This window comes from Uranotaenia lowii, chromosome 2, assembly GCF_029784155.1.
Source record: "Uranotaenia lowii strain MFRU-FL chromosome 2, ASM2978415v1, whole genome shotgun sequence".
NCBI lineage: Eukaryota > Metazoa > Arthropoda > Insecta > Diptera > Culicidae > Uranotaenia > Uranotaenia lowii.
In genome coordinates, this window is record NC_073692.1 from 399,534,567 (window position 1) to 399,560,876 (window position 26,310).

Sequence of the window (26,310 nt, forward strand, 5' to 3'; positions counted from 1 at the left end):
TGTAAAAAAACTTTTTTCTCTTTTTTCCGTTGGTTTTGTGTGATTTGAATTATCAAAATTATAGACAATTTTGAGATTTTTTGATACGCGAACGGATAAAAATCACTTTTGAGCGGTACAAGCGTGTGGAATGTGTCTTATGTGTATCATGACAAAATAAAGTGGACAATCACGTAATGAAACTAAAGACAAATTGTAATGTGAAATTAGGCCGGAAGAAATTCCAAATCCTTCTTTTGTTACTCGGAGTTGGATTACCGCGAGGAAGGGATAATAAAAAATAATGCGAAAAACAAATAATTTCTTAATTAGTACAAAAGCTTGTATGCAACAAAATTGCATACTATATCATAGCACAAAACCTGTTAATCATGTAATTTTTCATTGAAAAAATCAATATAATCAAGAATACAAAAGGTGAAATAACTCCCATCTTCCACAATTTTGGTTGGTCTTGTAATCTTTTGGTTATTCGTTTGAGAAAAGAAGAAATTGATATTTGTTCCTGCCTTGAAGGGACGAAAATAATACAGCTTTGTCCTGAAATTCTAAACTTGGGACAATCAGCTTTAGTTATGTGGGTAACCTTACTGGATTTGTCATAAAAATTAGGTAAGTCCTGTGATCAATACGGGAAGAGCTCTTGGCCTAACATTAAGACGTAGTATAGGGACACCGAATCGCGGCCAGTTTCAATATGGCAGGTATGGAACAAAATATGTCAAAGTTACCGGATAAAACTTGTGGCATATTAGAAATGACAAATGAAAAATTTGACATGTGAAGTAGAACAAGAGAAATAAGCCGTAAGAAGTGAGAGGCAAAAAACTTCTTGCTTCTCACGTCCAACTTCTCATGTAACTTCTCAGTATTCTTTTCTCACTTCTCATGTCTCTCTTCTTACTTCTCCCTTCTCATGTTTCACGTCTTAAGTCTCACTACTTAAGTCTCACTTCTTATTTTTCTCCATGTTGAGACCCACAGCTTTCCTGTAATATGCCGTAAGCCATGTTCCGATAACTTTGGCATATTTCGTTCCGGATCCGGTCAGAGTCCCTGAATCGCTTCTCTTATGGATTATTTTCATGTTGAGGTCAAAAGCTTTCATCCAATATGCCGCTAGTTATGATCGGATAATTTTAATTTGGTTTTTGTGGAACCGCTTATTCATATATATATATTTCAACTAGCTGACCCAGTGTGCTTTGCTACACCTTTCAAAATCGAAAGATATTTTCAGAATTTATTCAAATATTTATTGTTTTATTGGCATTATTTTAAATCAAAATATAACATAATTCATAAGCAGCCGCTATAAAATTAGAGCTGCAGCTGGAGTTTCGGATTGCTACACAAAAACAACTTAAACTAATATTCTGAATCTTGATGACTAATATTCTGAATCTTGGAGGATGGTGTGTCAGATAACATAGAATCATACCAAAATGATTTTCCAAGTTAAGTTTTGTTCATTTCTCGGATTTTGTAAAAAAAAATAAAAGAAAGCTTTCCTCTTCCCTTCCTTTATTCCCAATTCCATCATCCCACTTCAAGAAAGGAATTGTTTGACATAAAAAAATTTCTAGTATTGAAATACCATCCTATGCTAAATTTGGTTTTATTTGCGATGTAAATTCTTGAGTTATGCATAAATTTGAAAGGAAGTACCATCCCTCTTCCATTCGCCCTATTGAATGGAGGGGTGAGAACTTAATATTCATAAAAGTATTTTTTGTACTCAAATACTTTTTGATACACAATTTTATTTCATTTGTCTCTATTAATTTTCAAGTTATTCCAAAAAAAAAATGTATGGTAGCCCCCTTTATATCTTTCCGCTGAAAAAAGGTGGGGCTTCAATTTATAATAGAAACATTTCTCGTAGCCAAATACCCTCACATGCCAAATATGATTCAATTTGCTCGATCAGCTCTCCAGTTACACTGAACATTGTAAGGGAGATCTATTCTCCCCCTTTTCATCCACTTCTTTGAAGGAGTGAGGGATACCAAATATTCAAAGAAGCATTTCTTGTACCCAAATATCGTTCCATGCCAAATTTGGTTCCATTTGCTGTTGTAGTTCTCGAGTTATGCAATAAAAATTGTATGGAACTTCCCTCCCTCTTTCCTTTCTTCCCGCTAGAAGAAGGAAGGGGTCTTAAACAATCATTAGAACATGTCACGTTCCCAAATATCCACCCATGCCAAATTTGGTTCCGTTTGCTGGATTAGTATTTGAGTTATGTAAAAAATTCAAAAGAGGGCCCCTCCCACCTTTTAAATCTCCCTACTGGAAAGAGGGAGGGGTCGCAGATAATCATAGAAATATTTTTCGTATCGAAATACCTTTTCATGCCAAATTTAGTTCCAATATCTTGATTAGTTTTCGAGTTATATGAAAAATTGTAAGGTAGCCCCCCTGCCCCCTTCCTATCACCCCACTGAGAGGAGGGAGGGGTACCTGATATTCATTGAAATATTCCCCGTTCCCAAATACCACCCCATGCCAAATTTGATACCATTTGCATGATTGGTTCTCGAGTTATGCAAAAAATGGTCTATTGTTTGGGAGGCCCCTCCCTCCCTTCTTTTTAGGGGGAGGGGTCCCAAACCATAATAAGAACCTTCCCCGGTCTCCAATACCCCCACCTGCTAGTTTCACGTAAATCGGTTCAGTAGTTTCTGAGTCTATAGGGAACAGACAGACAGACAGACAGACAGAAATTCATTTTTATATATATAGATAGCAACTAACGATTGCCTAGAAAAAATTAATGTCGGGATCCATCAGCAACAAACTTGTTCATTATCTTTTTAAGTGTGCGACAAAGACAAATATACATTTGTTTGTCATGTGAAGTTCAAGTAGGGACAATATCATCATTATTCATTAGTCGGAGATTTTTAATTCACTGATTTCAACTAGTAGAATTTTATATTTTATGTTTTACCCCCCAATGTATGCAGCACAAAGTAACATCTTTGGGCAGAAAAAAAAAGTAAAATTCAGTAGCAAACAAAACCGAAAATAGATGTTATTGGTGTTTTGGCCTTTATGCCATCACAAATTTATTTGTGATGGCATAAAGGCAAATTCAAATTTTCATTCAAATTTTCATTTGAAACAAAATTCGTTGCAAGTTACCCCTTTTGTAAGATGAGTGAAAATTGCATTTTTTAGAAAATTAATAATAACCAAAGTAACCAATAATTTTTCTGACTACGTCAATTTGATGTCCAATTAACCTTAAAACTTTTGATGTACATATATGGTTAAGGAGTTTATTCGAAAAAAATGCAACACTTTGTTTTATAAACAACTTTTGTGCATGGATGGAAAATGGTGAATTTTCAGCAAAAAGGCCTAGTAATGTGATGTTTACATTTGCAAACCTTTGTGACATTCTATCAATTGGTTATTGAGATAGCGTCTTATGAAGAAGTTTTTAGACTTTTATTTTTGGGCACACCTCGCGTCATCTGTGATGTGTACTATAAACCACCCTTTTTTAAAATCAAGGCTATTTTAATTACCTTTTCTATTTCTTGATGCTTGATCTTCAAAATTATTCAAATTTTTTACTTTGGTCGATGTTATGACGAATTTAGCCTTTTGAACTTCTTTGGAGCAAAAACAACATATTTGACTTTTCATCACTCCACCACTGGTTTTGCGTAATGGCACAAGTCCAGATCCTACCAAAACAGAGAATAAACTTTGTGGGACGTATGGTGGGGGGGTCTAACGCTCGCATTTGGTGACAGTCTTCTTTGTATATTTAGCCATTCATCGTCAGCCTCCTTAAGTGCTAGACACATTTTTTTCAACTTTTTCTTCTTGCGGATGAAAACTTGTCAATGAAAAGTTTTTGGCTGGAAACCTGCCAGGTACCTGATACGGAGTTCGTTTTGCTGTCCATTACGATATTTTTGATTCTAAATATCTCCCCACTAACGGTCCAAATAATTTGCTCACGATTTGACCACCGTATTTTGTTAATTTCATCGGCCTGTTTATTAGTCAGGGAGACTTACAAGTCCAAAAAATTGGGTCAATTTTATAGTTTCCAAATATAAAGAATGACCGCCTATTTACCAAAATTAAGACACGAACGCCGCAAACTTGGTAAAAAAAGAAAGTATAAAAGAAATTTGAGTAAATAATTTGTTAAAAAAAGTCGTTCTTCTGAGAGATTTATCAGTATCAAACCGGTCCTTGTTGAATTCCACGTATAAATTCTTTCTAGTTTTCCATTATTGACGAACACAAATACAGAGCAAGTTGAAAATGAATAAATTTGAATTTCGTTTAATTTTCATAAATATACCCTTTTCTGTTAAAACTCAGCTAAAAATAACAAATACGAAAACTTTACAGAGCTAACTTTCGATAATTAACATTATTTATAAAAGTTATTAAACTTTGATGGATGAACGAAGTTATTGAAAAAGAATTCAAGTTACAAAAGGTTGAAGTTGTTGTAAAAGTATAATTTAAATTGTGATGTTAATATAATTCGGAGATTTTTTTTACGATTTTTCAACGACTTTGATACGATCTTACTATCTTTCTGAGGCTATCACAACTCCTCAATATTAAAACTAGAGTCCGCTTGAATACTCTTCATACCAATGATATGTTGTCACTAAAAGCCATTCGGAAAACATTGAAAAATGTGTGATGAAATTAATAAATAATAAGTCAAATATCGTACAATTTTGATAACTTAAAAATTGTAATTCTAATTGTTTTTTTTTATTTATCGACGGTATCCTTTTTTGTAAAATTATAAGAAACCCTTAGAGCCAAATGGATATAAGTGCAAAAATGTTCGATTTTGAGTTAATATGTAATGCCAAACGATTCTCCATGTTTCAAATTATATTTGGTGATTTTTTCAGATTTTTTTAATTATATTCGCATACTTCTACATTCGAAAGAAAATTGCAAATGCTTGAAAAAAGTATGGAAAATGGCCAAATACAATAATTTTTAAGCGTGTTTTCACGAAATTAGTTTTTATACACTTTTACCAATTTGGCTTCTAACGATTTTAAGAGATTTTCAGATCTTTGTTTTGAATTTAGTTAGTGTAGATTCAGATATATTTTTCCAAATGTTAAATTTATGTAGACCAAGAAAAACATTCAATGGAATGGAAACAAAAAATAGACATCAGTGCAAAATATTCAAAAAAAAAATCAGGTTTTGTATTTTGTTCGATGTTTGATACCATCTTTCGGCTCTCAAAATTTCAAAAGGCATATTTCTAATCAAAATCAATCAATGACCTTAAACGTGGTTTAAAATCCGGAAGCTTACTTCTAATCTGAACCCAATCCTAAAAATTTGTCTTCTGTGCGGACAGAATCTAAAAATAATGTAAAAATCTTTACTTATTCAGACGTATCTGTACTTGTAGCAACCATGCTCACTGCTGTTTTGGTTTTTTTTAAATAACTGTCAAACGTAGTCAGAGGTCCCAGGTGGTTTTGTCAAAAATCAGGACATTCATGCAACAGAAGTGAGCAGCTTCTTTGCTGGCCAGCAGTTTTCTATCGAAAAACACCAATTTAATATCGCATGAACTGAAGATTTCAACCGGTTAAATGGGTTAAACTATTTTATTACAGATTTGTTCGATATTTTCATCATTCAACTGCGAATTCGATTATATTTGAGATGTTTTATTGTCAATCAGAACAATTAAGGACATTCTAAAGACCATATTTCTTAAATCACGACAATTCAAGTGTTTTAAAAAACCAGGACGGTCCCTCAGAAATCATGTCAAGTCCTGAAAAATCAGGACACCTTGAATCTCCTAAGGTAGCAGAGTATTTTCTCGTAAACGTACCAAAAAACTGTGTTAGCTTTCAGAATTCTCCTCAACACAATGCACAATAGATTTTTCGGAGAAGGGAATTCTTTTCATCAGTGAATGTGAATGCTCTCTCTCGCTGTTATGTGTTTACAGTGCGATTTATCGCTCCCCGCACAGTTTGAGGGAGCGAAAGCAGTCGAAAAAAATAGCACTGTCTTTTACTGGATCAGCCGATCTGAGGATTTTGCCAACCATGGCTACGATAATACATATAAACAGTTGAATAACTCAAGGAAATTTTTGGCACTTTCGGAGGATTTTGGTGTCCTCAATTCGAATCTGTTTCTGGTTTTTGTATATTTTCTCTAGTTTAAATGATATGGCTATTAACGGGTTTTAAATTAATTAGTTTCGAGTAAAATAATCTTTTCATTATACTCCAGTTCATAAAATAATTCAATTCCAAGATTTTGAGAGAACAAAAATGCAAATTATTTTTTACATTGCACAGTGGTGCAGAACATCAATCAAGCTGTACGAAATTAACAGCACCCAGGGATGAAGAGACAGGCATTTGACAACTTCAGCAACATTGTTCAGTTTTACATGGAGCATATTCCAATATCAAAATTTTGGCAGAGGGTTCCACCGATAGCGAGATGAAAATGCTAACTTTTATGTTCTTCAAATAAGAGCTTTGATGTCTTCGACAAAGTTGTAAATATGATCAAAATAAATAAGTTGTTTGAATATGTCAAAGTCCTATCACATCACCCCCAGGAATTACAGTCAAAGTAAAAAAAAATTACTCGAAAAATGGTTATTTGAACCTGACACGTTGTAGATTTGATAAAATGGTTCGCTGTCTTCGAAACAAAGTTGTAACAAGCCACGATCTACAATTGTCTCGTACATTATGATTGGTTTAGAAGTAGCTGAAGCCCTGTAGAAGGAATTTAGTGTATTTTATTGGCCACTTTTGAAGGCTCGTCCATCGAAAAGTGTACATTTTCGCAACACCCCTATTTTGTGATTAATGAATAATTTTCAATTATTCAAATCTCTACTAGTTCCACCGATTTTCCCGCTAATTTCAAATGGAAATGGTTCCGCTTATCATCAAAATTAATCAAAAAAAGGGGGTGTTGCCAAAATGTGCACTTTTCGATGGACGAGCCTTAAAAAATTGCCAATAAAATACACTAAATGCTTTCTATAGTGCTTCAGCTACTTCTAAACTCATCATAATGTATGAGACAATTGTAGATCGTGGCTTGTTACAGCTTTGTTTCAAAGACAGCGAACCATTTTATCCAACCTACAACGTGGCAGGTTGAAAAAACCGTTTTTAAAGTGATTTTTTTACTTTGACTGTAACTCCTGAGGGTGATGTGATAGGACTTTGACATATTGAACAAACTTATGTATTTCGATCACATTATTTAACAACTTTATCGAAGACATCAAAGCTCTAATTTGAAGAACAAAAAAGTTAGCATTTTTATCTCGCTATCGATGGACCCCTCGGCCTAAATTTTGACATTGGAATATGCTCCATGTAAAACTGAACAATGTTGCTGAAGTTATCAAATGTCTATCTCTTCATCCCTGGGTGCTATTAATTTCGTACAGCTAGATTGATGTTTTGCACCACTGTTCATTGCTAAGGGAAGTTTTTGAGTTTTTAATATTTAAGATTTTCAACTATTTAACAACTTTACGGAACACTGAAGAACGTTTAGGCTTATGCTTTTAAAAACAAAATTTATTTTAAATTTCTTTGAAATGTTGTCAAAACTTCCGTTTTTGAAAAACTGAGAAAATATAAAAAAAGAAAACTTCTGTAACCTTTTTTAAAGGATGTCGAAACTTTTAGTCGTTTATTGAGTTGAAACATTTATTCCATTGTTGTTTGAATATCCTAAAATTCTGTTGAAAGTGTTCACACATTTTTTAAAGATTTTTGTTCCTATTTATTTAAACATAACTCTTGAATTTCACAAACAAGAGCTGTTAGAAATTTATAAAACAACTGCATACTCGGATTCCGCACTTTAAAATTAGTCAAAATCAGTTATTTATTCTTTATTCTCGGCAAATGTGAATTTTGTTGCATTGTGTGATTCATGAACGAAACCCCATTTCAGAACATTGCGGTAGGCGTTCATCGAGCGTCAAGTCGTGAACAATAAATTTAATTTACTTTTCACACCTCACAACAAGACAACGCGAATGAATGGCGGGGCGCCGTTCTGTTGAGGCGCTCTCTGTAATCAATCTTCACCTCACCTGGTACAGGGATTCAAGTAGATTCTCACCTTAGTCAATCCTTTTCTTCGATTCTGTTCAACGATTCAAAAAGGCCGTAGAAAATTTTAACAATCTCCAGCGGCATTTTCCCTTTGGCAGCGAGAAAATTCTCAACAGCAGAACAAAGGCGCTGACTCGATGAATGAAGGTAGGAATGAAAAAGAACATGGTTTCTCCCCTTGTTCGAGCTCTAGCTTAGCAAGTAACCGGTACTACTCAGAACTTATGGAATGTCCCTGAAGCGATCAGAAATCAATTAACGATTCGTTGCGCCAATAGTATGAAGCACTGAGGGTACCATCATTTTCAGTCTTCAAAGAATTCAGAACTGGTAGAGAACAAGAGAAGGGTCACTTGAGCTATTAGTCTGGGTATAGCAGCTTTTGAACTTGTAGTCGAAAGGTTCTGAGACATTTGAGTGATCTTCAGCGATGAGTTGTTTTGATTAACAGCTGCTTAGATATCTTAATGCAAAAAAGTTTATTCAAAAGTTTAAATTATTTTCGGAATCGATTTTTCTACTCCGGAATTTGTCTTAATTTTCGAAAAAAATTCGTTACCGGAACTAGATTAGGGAAACATTCGGTAAAAATCCCAGCTGTGGCTTCATTAGTCTGACAAACCATGAGCAATCGCAAAACCAGCTCAACTAGCTCCGTTATGGTTTTGACGCTCCACACTTGTAGGCCTGAACAGCGGGTTACCTCCGTTTCTCTAATAACATCGCATCGCCCACAGAAGCGCATAAATATTAGTTAACGTAAACAAATCGTTCAGTTGAATGTTTTGCATCGGTTAACAAGCGCAATGTACAGAGTCCTAAAGGCACACTTCCTGATTATTTTCCGCGGTGTCAGGTATAATATTTTCTCACGAGCACACACTCTTTTGCATCTTGAACGCGAAATGCGCTTCAAGGTCTTCTGTTTTACCATTTACGGGGAAATGATACTCATATTGCAATCGTGTGCCAGTAGGGTGTCGTCCAGAGCTACACATCTCAAACATGACAGAGTGTTAATAGATATACGAAAGTGGTACACTCTAGGTTGTTTTCCCAGCAAGTGCCATCGTATTTTCCGTATGCAAATCAACGAAGTTCGATCTCGTTTCCATTCCGGGAGCACAATGTTTACAGCTGTTTATGGAAACTAGCCCCATCTGGGCGGAATAGCATAAATAAGCCTGATTGAGAGATTAGCATCTTCTGTTTCCGTGCATGACTACATGTGCCTAATTGTTTTTCGTTTTTCTAATTATCTGGAAAGATTATCGAGAAAACACATCCAACAAAAGGGAAATATGAATATCCCTCACATGATTTAGCGATAGATATAATCCTGCTGTCATTGATTTCCTCAAACTCTAGTGAAATGAATAAAGGTGCAGATAAATTTCAACTTTCCCTAGTGACAACCTACTTCTCAATAATCCAAACCAACTAACTACTTACCTTTTTTATCACAATTTCAAAGCTCTTATCACTTTCAATGTCAGAAGATCGTTAGCTACATTGGCGGCAAAGGTCCATCACCTGTAGTTACACCCCACATGATTCCCCACGAAAGCCAACCCATTCATAACTGATTGGTTACGCTGAGCACTTCCTTTTCACTGTCTTCTGTGTTTCGGTTGATGTTTTTCTTTTATTCCTTGATCAGAGTCTGTCAGTGCTGTTATTATTGCACTACGATTTATCAACGATTTTCATCCTGACCCACCGAGACGATGGCATAGGTCCACGTAAACGATCACTATCAGGTAGGTACCTAAAATGGAGAAGACAACAAAACATACGATTAGTTAACCATTCAATGATGGTTGGATAGAAAATTTATTTAGAACTCATCAAAAAATATATATTTTTAAAAAAGTAATTGTAAAATTTTAAGTTTTTTTTTGTAGTTTCCACTTTCAACCGTCCATTATATAATTATGAGACCGAGTCTCCGAGGATGTTTTTTAAAAAAGTTTTATTTTCACATTCCTCTTACTTATTCACTAATCACTATCACTAAACTAACTGCTAACTGCACTTCCTGCTGCTGAACCACTTACTGCTGCCGGGTCGGGAACCAAAGAGAGCGAGCATGCCTTCACTATCGGTATTTAAGTGATCATATTTGCTTACGATGCAATTATGATCACCGCGTGGTTGCGCGTGGCTTGGGAGCGCCACGTTTATACATCCTGTCTCGGGTTCTGGGAGAGGGATGTATGTAACTCCTCCGGGGGGTGAAAAAGTGTCGTCCTCGACACTTAGCCGTCTGTTGTTTTCTTGGTTTCTGCTGCTTCCCGTGGTTTATTCCTTATTTTGATAGTTACTCTTTTCTTAAAGATACAAAGAAAAGTTAGAGTTATCAAAATGATTATGCTAGTGGATATTCCACCGAAAGCTGTAAGCGAAAATTTTCGGAATCCAGAGTGTTAAAGTTTGATCAAGTCTAACTTCAGTCTATTCTGGATCGTCTCGTTGTGGATTAATGAGATGTTGTGATCCTGAATAGTATTCCACTTCATCGTAAGATTTGGAAAGGCTCCTTGTATTTCTTCGGTATTACTAACACGTTCTTCTGAAGAAAATTTCTGCCCGTCTATGGTAATGCTACAGTTAGAAATTTGAAGCATGAAATTGCCATGCAACTCACGATTATGTGGCCCACAATCTGTTTCTAATCTGGAGCCTCTTGCGTTATTGATCAGAATCTTGTTATTGTCGACTAATGAGATTCTTGTGGCATCTTCTAAAACAGATTTGCATTGACCTTCTATTCCAAATATAATTGAATTAGTATTGGGGTTCCGAAAGTCATAAAATATTGTGCTAAAGCATTTTTGACGTCTGTTAAATTTTTAGTATCCATAGGGATCAATTGCGCATGCTTTGAAAATGCGTCAACTAAAGATAAAAATTTTGTTTGTTAATTTGGAAAATATCCATGTGAACTCTTTCAAAAGGTCTGTCTGTCGTGGGTCTTGATGAAATTTTTATGTTGTAAGGTTTACGTTCATATTTATGCATATTGCAAGTCTTACACATTTTTGTAACCATTTTAATTTTTTCAGTCATTTTGGGCCAAAAATAACTTCTTCTAATTTGACTTTCTACTTCTGTGACTCCTCTGTGGGCTCTGTCATGTTCTTTGCTCACAATGGCGTCTTGACGGGCGTCCGAGTTAACGTCTTCTACCAAGTTTTGAGTCATTACAAAGTGTCCGTGTTCATTAAAGTGTTCCTTGTATACATCTTGGATAAGTTGGGTAATATTTTCTGGTGCTAATATAGCCGTTTGCTTGTAATCATGAAATTTCTTGATGCCGTCACGTATTATGTCGTGATTAAATTCTGTTCTAGCTATAGTCACTCTTCGAAATTTTGGAAAGGGGTTAAAAATTAAGTCGCTCGTAAAGCTTGCTTTTTTAAATATGATTTGGTTTCTATAAAAGTTTATTGGTCTTTCTGTGAAATGAATAAAGTGATCGTCGGAAGTTTGCGCTGAATGAATCGTTTCAGTGTCATCGTCATCTTCGTCATTGTCGTCTAAAATGTTATCCGTTGCTGTAGGAAGAACATTGTTAGATTGTGATGGATTTTCTTCTGGTTGGCCATCATCGGTTTGATTGTGTTCCTCTTCTGGTGGGTTGCTGGTTGATGCCTCTCCTTGACTCGACCAATTTTCTGAAAATGTATCTTGGGAGACTTCTGAAATTGGAGAATTTGTGTTATTAAAGTTTAACTCGACTTCGTTTTCTATTTTTCTACTCAACGCATCTGCGACTACGTTGGTTTTACCCGGTTTGTAAATAGGGGTATAGTCATAGCTTTCTAGCTCCATCCTCCATTTTAGGATTTTCTGATTTTTATTGCAATTTTTGATAAATTGAAGGGGTTTGTGATCTGTTAGTAACGTAAATTTGTTACCAAAAGGATATGGTTTGAACTTATTGACCGCCCAAATGATAGCCAGTGCCTCTTTTTCAATTGTGCTGTAATTTGTTTCGCATTTATTGAGGGTTCTGCTAGCAAATGCTATGGGTCTTTCCACTTTATTTTGTATTTGGGATAGGACCGCTCCTAACGCATAATTACTCGCGTCTGTGGTAAGAATAAAGGGAAGTTCAAAATCTGGATATGCTATTATTTGATCTGATGAAATTATCATTTTCAATTTAGAAAATGCTGCTTTATATTCACTGTCTTCCAAGTTAACTTTTTGGTCTTTTTTCGAATACTTTGTCATTGCCTTAGCTATTTTGGAATAGTCTTTTATAAAACGCCTATAATATCCGGTGAGACCTAGAAATTGTTTGATTTCTTTTGTATTTTTAGGCAATGGCCAGTTAAGAATTTTATTAATTTTGTCTGGGTTAGGTTTTATTCCATTACTTGAAATTATGTGCCCTAAAAATTCAGTTTCTCTCTTCATGAATTCACATTTATCGAGCTGGATTTTAAGATTAAATTCAGCCAGTCTTTTCAACACTTTGGACATATTTTTGACATGATCTTGTAGATCTTTGCCGGTTATAATTATGTCATCCATGTATACAAAACATGCGGTTCCGATCAGATTGCTTAGAATGTTATTCATAGTTCTCTGAAAGGTTGCTGGTGCATTACGCAATCCAAAGGGCATACGTGCGAACATAAAGTGTCCTAAGCTTGTTGAAAAAGCGGTTTTTGCTTTATCTTCCGGATCCATTTTGATTTGATGAAATCCGGATTTTAGATCCAGAGTTGTAAAGTAAACTGATTTTCCGAGACTATCAAGTATGTCTTCAATTTGCGGAATTGGAAACTTGTCACTAATAGTTTTATCGTTTAGTTTACGATAATCTATTACGACTCTTATTTTTCTTTTACCAGAAGCATCTGGTTTTTTAGGAACAACCCAGATCGGAGCTGAATATGGACTCTGAGAATGTTCAATAATTCCGTTATCTAATAACTCTTTTATTTGTTCTTCAACGTCTTTTTTAAATGCGTGTGGATATCTATACGATTTTGTGTACACGGGTTCTTCATTGGTTGTCACAATTTTGTGTTTAACTGAAGATGTAGCTGTCAATTTCTCATTAGGTTTGAGTAAGACACCTTGATTTTTTAATATTGTGTCAAATAATTTTTCTTTTTCTAGATGTGAGAGGTGATCTGTTCTAATTATGCTCTCTAGAATTGTTTGATTAATTACAGATCCTTGTTTTAATGGGATTGGTGTAATTGTTTCAAAGTTATTAACCTTGAGGTTGATTCGGTCATTGATAACTGGTTTTTCAGGTTTTGTTGAAAGAACCTTTACTGTAGTTTTATTCCTGTTCGAATTGTACACGCCGGGTTGAACTACATAATTTTGGTGAAATTTCTGAAAACATGGGACAAACCAGTCTCCATCTACGTTAGTCTCTAGTTCAATAGTGTGACTATATAATTTTTTTGCTGGGTAATATTTTTTGTAAGGAATTTTTGTGTCATTAATTATAACACATTCATTTTGATAATTAATTATTGCTTTGTTTTTGGCTAAAAATTCTGATCCAATAATTCCATCAAAAAAAATTATGAAATTTTAGTTCATAATATGTTTGTGGTGGAATATTGTTTCCGAGCAGATTTATTCTGCCTTTTTTGTTGATATTATGGGTGCCTGTTATGTTCTTTATTTGCACATTGTCTGTTTGTGCTATATCTGAAATGAAACCAGGACGTAATACGTTTTTATTAGCCCCAGTGTCTATGAGTAACTTTAAATTTGCTTTTGTTTCGAGATATGGGAGGTAATTCAGGTTATCATGTTTGTTGTCTGGACGAAGCAAAAATTTAGGTCTAAATCGTCTATTCCATCATCTATTTCTTCGTTTTTAATTTCGTTGTTATTTATGGTTCGGTTGAGTGTTAACCTGCTTTTAACCGAGCCTATCTCCATCGGTTGGGGATTATTAAAGGTTTTTTTCTGTTCATTAAAATGTTTCTTATCATTGGAGTCATTCACTGGATATTTGAAATTTTTCTTTTGGAATGGGGGTTGTTGTGCAATACTTTCTCTGCTTTTGAATTTGCAAACGAAAGCGTAAGCTTCCTCGATGTTCTCCGGTTTTGCGGCCTGCACATACCCAAAATAGGGTTCTTTAAGGCCAGAAATGAATGCGGCGAGGATGTCTTCGTCAATGAATGCGCTTATCGCGTCCCAATTTTGTTTGTATTTAATTTTTTGTTTGGCTAAACTTTTTATATTTTGCCCAATTTCGGTAATTATTTGATAATATTTATGAAGGGACATGTTATCCTTCATTTTCGTTTGCCATAGTTGGCTCTTGTAAAAGGTCAGCTCCTGCTTGTCGCCTAATGCGTTCCTGAGGACTTCGCTTGTTTCTTCGAAGGTTCGCGGGTTGCCCGCCAGACAAATGATGTCCCGTGCTTTCCTTCGACTTTATTTATGACGGCTGTAACATAAATTTCGTACTGGCATGTTGTGACCAGCGGTTTGAAAACGTTAAGTGTTCTCTCAGCGTTATCCAGCCAAGCTGGAAGTTGCTTCCTGTTTCCGTCGTATTTATTTAGGAATTGATTTGATAGGGTCTGGTATAGCAAATAAATTTTCTAATCTCCCTGTTGGTTCATTAACTGAATTTGGATTATTGTTTGCTAGTGCGTTTATTGCCAACTGTTGTTGGTCTTGGGTTGAATGTATTTGGCTGACCATAGTGGTTAGGTGCGTGATTTGCGCCACGAGGTCTTCCATTTTTGTTTGTTCTAATTTAAGTGCTCCTAAATCGGGGGGATTTTCAATAGGAACGTGTGAAAATTCACCAGATTCTTCCGAAATTTCTGAATCCGAAATATCACTAAAGATAATTTCCGAACTGAATAATTGTCTTGCCTTTTTCAAAGCGTTTAGCTTTCTTTCTTTTGGCATTAATTTAATTGATGAAACCCCTTTAGTTTGCTTAGTCAGTATGAACGAGCAGAGGGAATCTTATTTCAGTCTCCTTTTATAAACACTTGGCGTGAACTAGCAGCGCGAGCTTTTTGCTTAGTCCGCCTTATGCGCGTTTCAAATGGTGACTATGTGGTTTATTTTAACTTTTTGTAGAGATCTGCCTATCTGGTAGTACAGATCAATACCAACAAAATTTTAGCAATTTTCTAAATTTCAGAGCCTATCTGGTAGTACTCTGGGAATAAATAAAACGCTAGCACTTTGTTTTAACTGGGAGCACACAGAATGTGTCGCCTCACTCCCTGTCGCGAAAGCTGTCTATCTGGTAGTGCAGTTTCCGGACGCAAAAAGATAAGCAATTAGCTTAGTTTTCGAGCCTATCTGGTAGTACCAAATTTCACTAAGATAAACACTAATCTTATTGATTTGAGGTGAAAAGTAATAAAAAAATCACTTACCTCGGTTTGCTGTCGTGACGGTAGGTTGCTATAGTGGTCCTGACGGGGGGATCCTCAACTCGAAACGATGACAGGTCATCCGCGTTGTTCCGATGCTTTATTCGCGAGATCACTTTTTTAAGTCGGTTATTAATCGACTTTTATCCACTTTTTTATCATCAGAATTCACTAAAGCTGCTTCCGTCGGCTGCGCCAATTATGAGACCGAGTCTCCGAGGATGTTTTTTAAAAAAGTTTTATTTTCACATTCCTCTTACTTATTCACTAATCACTATCACTAAACTAACTGCTAACTGCACTTCCTGCTGCTGAACCACTTACTGCTGCCGGGTCGGGAACCAAAGAGAGCGAGCATGCCTTCGCTATCGGTATTTAAGTGATCATATTTGCTTACGATGCAATTATGATCACCGCGTGGTTGCGCGTGGCTTGGGAGCGCCACGTTTATACATCCTGTCTCGGGTTCTGGGAGAGGGATGTATGTAACTATATATTGAAAGTTCTGACCAATTCTGTGATAGTAGGTAGCTACCTAAAATATATTTTTTTAATTTTTTTTTCAATTGGTTTTATTTAAAAAACTTTTAAAGATATGTAAAATCAAAAGTACTTAAGGGTGTTCGGATCTAAAAGTGGTCAAACTAAGTTGAGTGTAAATCGATTACTTGTTCATTAAAAAAATCAAAGTATTTTTCTTTTTGAAGCTCAATCAGTATGAAAGACGGAAAAAATACTCAGTTGAGATTCCAGGTCGACCTAGTTCAAATTGGCAAAATTTTCGTTCGAAGCCTGCCATCAGGTTTTGTACAGTCAACTTATCCACTTTTTTCGGCCCATATCGCCAGTTTGGTTTGAACTGTATCTCGCTGCTTACAGGTTTTTGCGTCTTCTTACGGTTGTGCTTAACTATCGTCCAATATTTTTCGATTGGGAGAAGTTCTGGTGAGTTGAGAGGGTTCTTATCCATGGGCACAACCTGAATGTTGTTAGTGGCATATCGCTCCATGACCTTTTCTCATAATGGCAGGATGCCGAATCCGGCATCCTCAGCAAGTCAGTTTCTTCATGAAAGGCAGAAAACGCTTTTCAAGACACTCTTTTACATAAATTTCCTGAATGACGGTCCCGATTGCAACAAAAATGTAGCTTTTCAAGCAACTGGTACAGATAGTTAGCCAAACGAAATATTTTTTAGAAAACTTTGATAGTTTAATATGGTTCAAAATGTCTGAAACTTTGCCTCATCCGGTTGTTGTATAAAACGATAAAACTCTTGTCCCGGAAGCTGTCAGAAGTCTGCCTTGGCGTGGGTTTCGTCGTCCATTACGACGCCATAAAACTTTGTCCACAATGTCATATACAGCTTCCGAGATAATAAAATAATTGCCGTAAGGTTTTGCTTTTCATTGCGATTAGCAGTCACTACGATAGTCCGGATCGTTTTTAAGCTTCATTCGCGGTTGTAATCGATATTCCCAACTTATTGGCGACATCTTGAACGGAGAGATTAGAGTTTCGCTCGAAAGTGCTAGCCACTCTTCTGTTTGTCACTGCGGCTCCCGGATTTCGATTTTCTCCATATCTCAGCTTCATAGGTGTTTTTTTGTTTCGATTATTGTCGTTTTACCATCTTTATGGCATTCGTGACTTTATCAACGGTGCAGTTGGCGGATCGTTATTGAAAAATTTTCCGGTACAACTGTGTTCGATGTTTGCTCTTGGGCTCGAACTCGCGTACATCGGCTCAGGAGACAACAGACTTGCCAACTGAGCTATATCACAAGCCCCTTCTTAGTTGTCGAAAACGTTCCCCGAACACTTTTATTACTTTGATGACAGTCGATTTCGCCACCTGCAACGATATTGCTATTTCTACTTGTGTGTAGTTTGGATTTTCACGACGCATGTACAAAGTTCTGATTCGTAGGTCCTCTCTCTTGAACGCCATCTTGAAAACTCAAGACCTAAGGTCGAAAGCCAAATAGAAGCATCATTCTACACACACACACACACACCTACAAAATGAGGGGTGTTCAGGTTTTTTTTATGAATGATTAGAAAAAATACGCAAATTTAAATTGACTACTCTTTGATCCTAACACCCTTTACTTCCGAGAGTACACTTTGAATCTGGCTGAACTCTTACAGAACATGTATTGAAGCATGTTGAAGGCATACTGAAATAGCACGAAAATAGTACACCAAATCAAGAGAATATTCATCCGTATTTGACCTTTTCAAGTGTTGCGTTCAAAGCCGTGTGAACGGGTGGGGGTTTCCAGATCAAGAAATGAACTACTATAGTATCCAAACATATCACGATTTCAAAAGGTTTTCAAAAATAAATGTAAACAAACGTGTCAAAAAATTCTCTCGCCTCCGGTAGAATTTAGACCTTAATCACTCTAGGCTTAAGACATTTCAGTTTATGACACTATTCAACCTTCACGAATTGAGACTTATTTTTCATTGTATGTTTAGGATTTAAATTTGATCAACCTATTGTATTGATATCGAACCTTGACACACAAAAATCCTATCTTAGGAATGGGTTTTCAACAAGAATTGTAGCTGAATAAGTTGAGAATTTGAAGCAAACCATTTCACTTCAAAATTAATGCATCGGATACTAATTTTACACATCAACAAGTTGGAAGCCATGTGACGGGTGTTCAATACTCACAATTGAAGTGACCAGTATAATTAATAGTTTTAATAAACTTAACATTAAAGCGGGGTTTGCTTATCAGTAAAAGAAACAACACGACACACGTCTTGTTCGGTTGGAATCCAGCTCAAAAGAGACTGGTCCGTTTATTGAGAACATTTAAACAAGTTCGCCCGCGAAGCTTTATTGCTCTCTCGTCGACTAAATTCCCAAAATGGGATTGAACCTAAGTATCGAAAGTAAACTTGAAAATATTGATTTATTGATGGATATATAGGCTGAGCCCGTCATCCCGATATCTTAAAAATTATCTTATATATAGTTGCCTCCTCAAATATAACACATACTGATCTTTCACTGTTTGAACACTGCAGTTTAAATCTATAATATTATTAATGCTGTTAACTTCTCTCATAAATCGGAATGCTGGCTCGTTGCGACTGTAATTTGTTCTTCGATTTTCAAGAGCGTAACGTCTACGTCGTCTAAGAGCCAAGGTACTGGAATTAGCCGTCAACCGGGAACTCAAAAATGTCGACTTCACGATACCTCAATTTATTTTTAAAAATAATAAAAAATCGTTGATGCAGTGCCGGTGCTCTAACAAATCCAGATCCAACAAGTGACACAGATTTTTATACTCTGGCATGTCGTCGGCCAACCAAGATTCCTAACTGCGAATTTCACGAATCGCTTCTGGACGGCTTCCAATCGATTTATATGCACATGGTACATTGGTCTCCAAACAATGCTCGCAAAGTCGAATTTCGATCTTACCATGCTAACGTACAGGCTTTTTATTGTGTAGGGGTCTTTCAGCTCTCCAGCAAACCGCCTCACCACTCCAAAAAGTGCAAGTCCGTCTGAGACTAGGCTATTTATGTGGTCCTTGAAAGTCAATCCGGATTCCAGTTTTACGCCCAAATCTTGTATTCTGAATACTCTGCTTATGCTTCTCCGCCTAGAGAGTAAGTATGCTGGATCGGTGTGAAGCTCCTCGTGAATGAATTGACTGCGCATTTTGAGCCGTTCAGTTTCAGTTTTGTTTTGGTCGTAAAATCTGTGAAGGCATTCAAATCACGTTGAAGTTTTACGCAATCATTAATCTTTTTAACAGGCATGGATAATTTTACATCGTCGGCAAAGATAAACACGAATGCGTCCGAAAGCACTTCTGGTGAGCTGTTCATCAATAGAATGAAGAGAAGGGGTCCCAAGTGACTACCTTGAGGTACTCCTGAAGACGCTTTATATGGTTTTGAACTAATTGAATTTACCGATACGAATTGTCGTCTGTTCATTAGTAGGTCTTTATCCAACTAAGAATGCTTCCTCCGATACCCTTTTTTTTAAGACGCTTTTAAGATTTCGTCGATTCCTGCTACTGCAAAGGCTTTTGACATATCAGTGTAAATGCAGTCCACTTAATATCCCTTAACCATCCAATCCAATACACGGGTAGTGAACTCGTACAAATTCGTTACCACTGACCGTTTCTTGAAAATACCGTGTTGGCATATACAACAGAATAAACAAACAAAAATCTTAAACCTACTTTCAAATATACTTTAACCGATTCTACACCACTCAACTTTTGTCAGAAGTACCAGGTGTCCTGATTTTTGTTTTTCTTTGGTACGGAATCTTCGGCAATCTTTTGTAACCTTCAACCAGGTTCAAAAATTATGAGCAATAAAAAGAAATGTTTGCCCCCATGTTAGATGTGTATAATTTTATATTATTTTAATAGAGTTTTTTTTTAATGATTTTTTTCCGTGTATTTATTACAAGTTTTTGAAATTTCCATGATGCAAGAATAGGAAAAAAAAATCATTATAACTGGCATCCCTGACTAAATCGCGCCTGGAACAGTTATATTTTTAGCTGGTAGTGTTTGTGATATTATGCTGGTTGTTTCTCCAATACGTTTCAGATTTGGGACAATCAACCTAAAAAACGACCGTATGTGTCGACCGGCTGCCCGTTTTTTGTACCGAGAGTTTTTGAGGTTAACTGTCCCGCCTCATCTGTACACGCTCAGCAAGTTTATTTGTTTATTTGTATAAAAAATCAACGGATCACATGTTGATCCAAATGATAACTTAATCCTAAATAACTTATTAAAATTAAAACCCACTTGACACAGTTCTAGTCACGTCTAATATTTTCCTTTGGAACACATTTCTCGAAACGTCAGAATCGAAATGCTTAGAAAAACGATACTAAAAACGTACACTGAGAGGGACAGCCTCCAGCAGCGCGGGAGAGTCTATTCTCGATGTTAGCAGGTCAGCCACAACCAGAGCTCGAGAAGCATTCCAACGAACTTGAAGCGTATCCAAGTCTATGAGGTGGCAGCGATTTCGTAGCTTGGCAGACGAAACGGATCGTGCCAATTCAAGTGACGTAGGGCATACCGCAGGGAGCGCCACTGAATAGCCACGATTCGTTCAGCTCGGTTCTGATAGAAGGGGCACCAGACAGCTGATGGGTACTCGAGAATGGAACGAACTATGCAGCAATAAAGACTTTTAAGACAGTACACGTCTTTTAAGTCTTTGGCCATGCGAAACAGGAATGCAAGGTTTCTAGAAGCTTTGTCAACAACATAGTTCGTGTGAGTCTTATACTTCAGCCGTTGATCGAGAATAAGTGCGCCGCTTACGGGAAAATGATATAACCGAGCATTTGCTGCGGTTCAACGGTCGATGTCATCTTGGTTGTTTATGGCGTGAAAAAGTTTCAGGTCAACAGCATAAGCGAGTTTTGTGCCGTCAAGAAGCGAGAGTGCGTCATTGAAGTAGATTACGAAACTTATCGGTCCTAAATGGCTTCCTTGGGGCACCCCTGAAGGGGCAAGGAACTGCCTGGAAAGGGATTCAACAGTTTGAACGGATAATTTCCGTCCCGTTAGATAACTCTGGAACCAGAGATCCACAGAATCCTAAGCGTCCGAGCTTTGCGATAGAAATATCATGGTTCACCTTGTCAGTTTGGGTCTTCCTGACAAAGCAGTCTTGAACAAAAGATTTTAAGCTCAGTAAGTTGGTAGTTGTGGATCGTTTAGGCTTGAATCCATGCTAGTCGTTGGAAATGTGAAGCTTGCAAAACGAGAAAACAGGATTCATAACGACCAGTTCAAAGAGTTTTGATATCACGCATAGAGCTGATAGCCCACGGTAGTAGCTAACATCCCTCTTGTCCCCTTTTTTGTGGACAGGAAACATATGAGCTTCCTTCCACAGTGAGGGAAAAATTGCGTTGTCCAGCGAAGATTGAAAAATATACTTGATGGGAAAAAAGCAAAAGTGGCATAAATCGCTTCAAAAAAGTTTCTGGTACACAGAAAAAAATTTTGACTATTACGTGTCACTGAAACTGCAACCTTTAAAATAAATCAACCTGTAATTTTCAATTGTTTTCCTTGAAAGTTAACGAAGATTCATTTATTATTACAGAAAATGTCCTGTAAAAAATTGTACACTGAAAATTAAATGTCACGTAATTTGTTTTTCGACCTGTAAAATTACGGTAAATGTTCTGCTCCTTTTTGTTACAGGACATTTGCGTAATTTTACAGGAAATAATGTTTGCTGTGTATATCGTTCGGGTCCGTAGAGGTAGAATTTTTCATCTTTGCTGTCGCTTTCAAGATGGCTGCATCTTCAATTAGGAATCCATTCAAAGATGAACCTAGAGGTAAAATATGCCGGACAGCTCTGGCTAGTTGCTCTGAAGAAATGCTCTTGGTTGTAAAGACGCTTGAGAATTTCCCGGCAAAAAGCTCACTAATTTCGGGATCGGAATCAGCTGTGTTGTTATCCAGAAACATGTGGGACGGGAGCCCATTTTCTTTCCGCAATTTTTTTTACGTGTTTCCAAATTTTTTTCGGACTGGTCTTGAAGTTTCGCTGTAGCCGATTAAGATAATTTTGGTAGCAGCGCTTACTGATCTTTTTATATGCCGAGTTCAGTTTGCGGTATTCGTTCTGAGCATAGAATGACTTGTGCTTGTTATAGTTACGAAGGGCACGTTTTTTAGCTGTCTTTTAGCTGTTTCGCAGTTCTTTAGTGACCCACGGTGCCCGTAGATTAGCACCTACGCTACATTTCGGCACATGGCGTTCGATGATGTAATTAAGGATATTCGTAAATGTCTCTGCAGTTGCGTTGGGATCAGAAAGATCGAGCTCGACAAGTACGTAAGAAATGGCAATAACAACTCTATACACGCTACAGAGGTGCCGTGTGGTTTTTACAAAAATTAGAATACCGCGATGAAAAAACCAGGGATTTTCGGGACATCACTAAATTGCAACTCTGCTAAATGCAACTCTGCTTAGATTACATAAATTCAGGCGAAAAACAGGTTTAGAAGACGACTTAAACTATGCAACTGAAGCGAGCAGATCCTTATCGACCTGCTGTTTTTTTCGAAAAACATCGCTTAACACTAGAAAGACCGCACCAGTCAAAATGACTGGTTGGACACTTTGTTTGTTGAATATCTTTTAAACACTACGCTCTAAAAATTCGCAAAAAATACGACTTTTCATGAATTTTGAATCTCTACAAAACTGTGTATTTTTTATTTCACTTACTCTTTTAATAAGCGAGAAAAATTTCGCCATGGACACTCGGACCGTGACCAGTCAAAATGACTGGTAAAATTCACAAACCTATAACTCAAACAACATAAATTTTTTTCGCTTGCTTTTGGTTTCGTTTGCAATCTACAATCAAGACAAAGAGCCTTAGTTGATTTATGGTGGGCAGAAGTGTGTCATTCGTAATGAAATTATTGATTTTCGATGCGAAGTCATGGAAATTTGTAGAAAAAGTTCTCGGATTGACCACTGTGTGGCGCTTCAAGCACTTGACTCCCAATTTTTTTAGTCCATTTTGTTGCTCAACTATAATCAAACTTTCTGTCAAAATTTGGCGAAATTTCATCAAGATTTGTAAAAGTTATGTTAGATTTCATACATGTCCATTCGAGAAATCGAGTAGTTTTAGGTGATAAATGTGTTTTATACTAAACTAGAATGAGTAAAAAAATTATGAATTGTGTACTCATTTATTCAAATTTGAAGACATCAGCTTTGAAACTGAATAATTTAAATGATATTTCATCATGGGTGCACAGAATATTTTTTATATGTTGGTTATCCACCATGGGTGCACGGATTCACCGCAGTTTCTGACCAAGTATGTATTCACATGCATTCTTAGATTATTAGGTTCGACAAATTTCCAATGCAAGTTCACTTACAGGTATTCCGGCACCCGTGTATATACCTGGCCAGCTGGCAACTGATTGAACATTCTTATTGAACATTCTTATTACAAGAAGAAACACATCTTACCTGTCGGCAACTTATGGGGTTTGAACCCAAGTATTTTCTTGCCGATACCGGGAATCGAACCCAGTACGCCTGGCATGCCTAGACCAGACTTGCGCCAGCCTATCTGATAAACCACATCGGCGCTAAGATATTTCAACATGGGTGCACGGATTGGCTGTAAATCCGCCGTTGAAAATTATATAGAAATAAATAGTTTTCAACTTGCTTCAGAACGCAAAATATTTTTGAGTTAGATATGATAGGTATTTGATCAACGTATACATTTGACAATGTTGATTCATTATTTTTATGTTCACTGTTTTCCGTCGCCCGACATACCTTGATGCATATAATTCCTTAAATTCACTCGGCCATGGTAACCGTTTTCCAATTTCTTGGATGTTGATCAGATCTTATCAGATAAATATACGATCGCATAAACCTGGTTTTTAATAATAAATAAATAAATTTATTATTTCAAGATATAATTAAAATATTTTTTTCCAGGAAGATTTTTAAAAATGTTTTTTAAAAATTTGTGCACCCATAGTGAAAAACCAAATATTTAACACAATTTTTCATTTGAATCTATAAAAGTCTTTATTCTATACCTTTAGCATGCAAAAAAGTGATTTTGGATGAATAGCGGTGAATCCGTGCACCCATGGTAAATTACTCTACTAAAAGAAAAAGTATGCTTCCAAACCTACAATATCAGGTATAATTTATAGGCAACGTGTTGAAAAAGTTCAGAGCGGTGGATACTATAAAATATCTACTAAAACAAAACTGAAGTGAAACCGTGCACCCATGATCAATACCTATAGCCATCTAACATGATTTTATAATTAAATTGATAATGTGTTTTAATTTTTTGATAATTATTTGAAATATTCATTTTATGACATACACGCATTCGTCAACTATGCGAAGATGAGGTGATTTCGTGCACCCATGGTGAAAAAATATTTCCATTTTATAACAAAAATGATATCGAATAAATAACAAAATAATTTCAAAAGAAAAAAGTTAAAAATATTATGATATAATTTTTTTTTCCTTTACCAGTCATTTTGACTGGTAGCGGTCCGAATAGGTATATTCAATTTGCCGGTTCTTCTAGTGTTAAATATCATCTGAGCTAACGACTATGATCGGTTAAACTATTTAATTACAGCTTTGTTTGATGTTCTTAGATTTGATGTAATTAAGATATTTTTTTGAAACAGGACAAATTAAGACATTTTCAGACCATGTTTCTAAAATCAGGACAATTTAAGCATTTTTGAAAAATCAGGACGGTCATTCGGAAGTCAGGACAAATCCCGAAAAATCAGGACACCTGGCACCTCTGAGTTCTGACACGCTATCAAAGTTACACGAACTTCTCCAACTAGAGCTTCCATTTTGTCTGCAAGAGGATGCTGATTCTGTCGCGTCTGTTCTTGTATGGAGTAAAGGTCTGTGGTCAATATTGATTAAGTTAATTTGCTAGTATTCTAAACTTTATTTCTATGCGTTTTATAAAAATAATCGAGTATGTCATTATAAATGTTATGCTAATGTGAACTATTCTCAAAAAACAAATTTCAGCCTCAATTTTCTTATTCTTCTCAATGATCAACTTCACATTCACATTCAAGGGTTCCAATAAAGGCCACAAAATTATCATATTTCCAAAGTGAAAAGAATTTTTGAATTAGGATTTATTTGGGTGTCCTGAATCCAAATATGGAATAAGTTTTTTATTTCTACCAGATATTATTTTTGAAAAAACTTTATGAAAATAAGCAAACATTAAAGAAATTTCTGCATTTATTTGACAAAACCTTAAAAATTTAAAATTTAGGTTTTAAACCAATTATCAATCTTTCTTAAGACTGCAATTCCTTTAAATTTCTGCGTAAACAGTTATAGAAGATTTCTATCTGTGGAACACGGAAATTTTAACGATTTTTTAAAAAGTTTTTAAGCCTATTGAATTTTAGAATTTTTTTGAACCGACATCAAACCGTTTTGGCGGAATTTAACAAATTTGTTAAACGAAATAAATACTAATGACGACATGTTTAAAAATTAAAATAAAATAGAATTTAAGCTTTTAAGATCATGTTTTATTTTCTTCATAAAAAAATTCCTTAATTGAATGAAGTATAACAAACAAATTCAGAATCGATTTTTATGTAGTTTTGTTAGTTCATCAGTTATCAATGATACTTGATACTCATAAACATCATAGCACCAAAACTAGAGGAAATCTGAGGAATTCCTATGCATAAACATATACAAGTGTGCTCACTATTGAAGGGTTAACTACAGTTTGATTGATTCCATCGACCATACCAAAAATGGCGTAGTAAGTGAGACTACTTAAACCAAGTCAGCCGTCAAACAGGTGTCCAAAGCAGGAAGGATGATCAGATGATAAATTTTTCTCCAGCTGAGTTCAACAAAAAACAGATATGTTGATATATCTGGTTTCATACGAAACAACAATGTGTGGTATTTTTCAAGTAACTTTTGAGCACAAATGTTTCGAAAAGTAAATTTTGATCTGTTATTCAAGTCAAGACATTGTTTTTATATTTATACTGGGGATTTTGATGAACCCGTGTTTTCTGCGTATGATCTCTGACCATAAATCTGACTATTTGTGCATTCGGTCATTCCAACAACTGTTACCCTGACTCATTAACATTTAAAGATTTTTTGCACAATTCTATCGAAATCAAATCTCGAATTGCTGATCTGGTTTGCTCACCAAC

At 35.9% G+C, this 26,310-nt stretch overlaps 1 protein-coding gene across 4 annotated transcripts in view; it reads right to left on the reverse strand.

The window, feature by feature from the left end:
• Positions 1–26,310, reverse strand: part of LOC129744289 (putative uncharacterized protein DDB_G0291608) — a 438,626-nt gene that overhangs the window by 116,161 nt on the left and 296,155 nt on the right. The window contains exon 3 of one of the 4 annotated variants that reach the window (XM_055736743.1): positions 9,591–9,906. The exons of the other annotated variants lie outside the window; for them this stretch is intronic. The gene's annotated coding sequence lies outside the window, so the exon portion shown is untranslated. The remainder of the gene's footprint in view (positions 1–9,590; positions 9,907–26,310) is intronic. 4 annotated transcript variants of the gene reach the window in all.